Raw genomic sequence first — 2,995 nt, forward strand, 5'->3', positions numbered from 1 at the left:
TCTGTTAAGCCAGCGTTGACTGAAAAGCAAACAGAATGTGAAATAAAGGTAATGTATGCTCAGAGCTGACAGAACTAACACCCAATGCACAAAACACTGGGACATTGTACCGTAAACTGCACAGGTCTATTGGCTTGTGTTATATGTAATAACAAACACAAGGAAATCGGGTTTACCTAACACACTCAAAATACCATACCGTGTTATATAAATTACATGCTTTTAATCACGGCAACTAGAATGGAAAAGCCAAAAAGCATTTTAGTGATTTATTATAATGTAATAAAAATAGAGCATATTATTGGAGCTTGTATGTATGTTTGGATGGAGACTAGACTTTCAGAAGTACAAATCAGAAGCCCAGGTAATTGCAAACTGTGTTACAATAAAAATGCAACTTACTCTTTTGATCAAATACTGCTATAGTTACCAAATATTCAGTTACTAACTGAAAGTAGGAACACATCACTCTTGGTTTTGATTTATTAAAGTTATCCAAGACCAGGGAAGCTAGACTATCATGGGAGAACCTGGGTGATCCAGCACACCTGGAATGGACCTGGACCCGATCCATTCCAGGGTTGCTGAATCACCCAGATGCTCCTATGATATTTTATTTAGTCTTTGGGAGCTTTAATAAATCAGGCCCTCTCCCCACAAGATCATCTATACAGATGTAAATTGTAGCAAAGCCATGGCCATTTTTGCCAAACCTCTCATCGATTCCAAAATCATGACTGATTCAAAAAGGTCACCGGGTTAGATGTGAAACCTGAAATTTGTCATTGTTAGTTGTCATTGGGATAGGAGGTTTGGTAAAATTTCACAACATGCACACCTGGTTCAGAGACTGTCCAAGATAGGATCCCGCCTTTTATTCCTTTTAGAAAGATTCTTCCTGCTGTGTGGGAGAGGATGTAAGCTAAGACAATGGCCGCCGGCATACTTTTCAATGTAAGGAGACACACTGTACGTATGTATATGCTTGGTGATTAGCAAATTCTGTATATTTTTAGCTTTTGTATCCATCAAGGTTTCCAATAATCACATGTACTGTCAGAATCACTAGTAACTAAACCAATACAATGACAGTGCCTGTCATTAACATAACTATGTCACCTGTCCACATTTCCTCCTCTCTGTTCTATACTCAGACCTGCATTTTTAAAACCCTACAAATAATTTGGATAGTTATTGTGCACAGTAAAGCAGGCTGTACGTCATCCAGCAGTTTTCAAAAAGCTGTTTTTTCCACTCTGTCTGTTACATAGCACATGTGGATGTAAAAAGCTAAATGTGTGAGTCACAAGGTTTTGAGTTTGAAATGACTGTGAACTGTGGAATTTTGAGCCGTTGAACACCAGAAACAATATTAGCATTCAGAGGACAGAAAATGGGCAGAAAGGAAAAGGATAAAAGTGTAAGGAATGCTGATTCCCTATGACCTAAACATTACAAATAGGAAGAGAACAGAGTATTCTTTTGCAGCAGTCTAGCCTAAAGACAAATACTATACAAATTAGTTTAGCTGTCAGATCCTATGCTCATTTTAATCTACTCATCTGTAAAAACTGGAATCTCAATCTTAAAATGGAAGGAATAAACACACTCTTATTTTCAACACAGTGTTAAAATGAAAAGAATAAAAATACATAATAAAGTCACCAGTCAGAAATATATCATTTAGTATATACAGTGTCTTACCCCATAGCATATTATAATTGCTTTGCCCTATCATCTAGTCCACCTCTTCCTGGAACATATTCTTACTTCTTTTACAATATAATAGGAATACAAGGGGGTGCTGAGAAGTTCCTGGCTTTGCCCAGAAAGAAGAGAGCCAGGGTTTTGAAATAACACATTTATTCAGCATATTCCCCCGAGACTGATGCACTTGGTACAGCATAGTTGCACACTTTCTAGATCGTTCAAATAAAAGTCCTTTGGTTGGGTCACAAACCAGCTCTCAGCAGAATCTTTGACGCCAGAAATGTTCTCAAAACGTTGCCCCTTCAGGTGTTCCTTCAAATTCGGGTGTTCAATTTGGCAGCCACAACGTTGGACGTGTGCACAGGTACATTGTTCTGCAAAAAAAGGATCCCTTTTGTCAACTTTCCATGGCGTTTTGTCCTAATTGTCTCCTTCAGCTGGTCCAGGAGGTTAGCATAATACTCTCCGGTGATACTAGAGCCCTGAGGTAGGTAGTCCACCAACAAATACCGTCTTTGTCCCAGAAAATGGACGCCATTACTTTTTTGGCCGATTTCTGGGTTCAGAACTTCTTCGGCTGCAGGGACCCGCTGTGGCACCATTCCTTTGACTGTTCCTTGGTTTCAGGATCATGGATGTGGAGCCAGGTTTCATCCTCAAGTCACTAACCTAGCCAAAATGCTTCAAAAATGCCTAAAATGGCTTTGGATGCTTCAACTCATTCCTTCTTCTGATCACTGTTCAAACATTTCGGCACCCACCGCGCTGAAAGCTTGCGCATGTCTAGGATAGTGGTGATAACAAACCCAACACTCTCCCATGAGATGTCAAGTATCTGGGCTATCTTTTTTGCAGTCCTCAAAAATCAGCTCATGGACAGCATTGCAGGTTGCCAGGTCAGTTGAGGTTGGGGGGCGCCCACTGCGGGGCTCATCTTCAACAGTGAAATGCCCAGTCTTGAAACGAGATATCCGGGTTGACAGTGCTGTAGGAAGGACACTTCTCCCCCAGTGTTTGTGACATCTCAGTATGAATGTCCTTTGCTGACTTTCCCTGGAGAAACAAAAACTTCATGACGACCTGTAACTCCAACGACGTGAAACTTGCTTGTGTCTCTGCCATTACACTAAAGAACTTCAGACGCGTGTAGCTCATAGTTGTGCGCCATAGCGGACCAGCTACATACGCTTGAATTGTTTTCAGTTCAAAAATGCACTGCACTTTTGCACAGTCCTCATTAAGGTAAGTTTGTATTTGATTTGTGTATATTGCTTGTTTTGCTTCA

This window comes from Pyxicephalus adspersus, chromosome 5 (assembly GCF_032062135.1).
Source record: "Pyxicephalus adspersus chromosome 5, UCB_Pads_2.0, whole genome shotgun sequence".
NCBI lineage: Eukaryota > Metazoa > Chordata > Amphibia > Anura > Pyxicephalidae > Pyxicephalus > Pyxicephalus adspersus.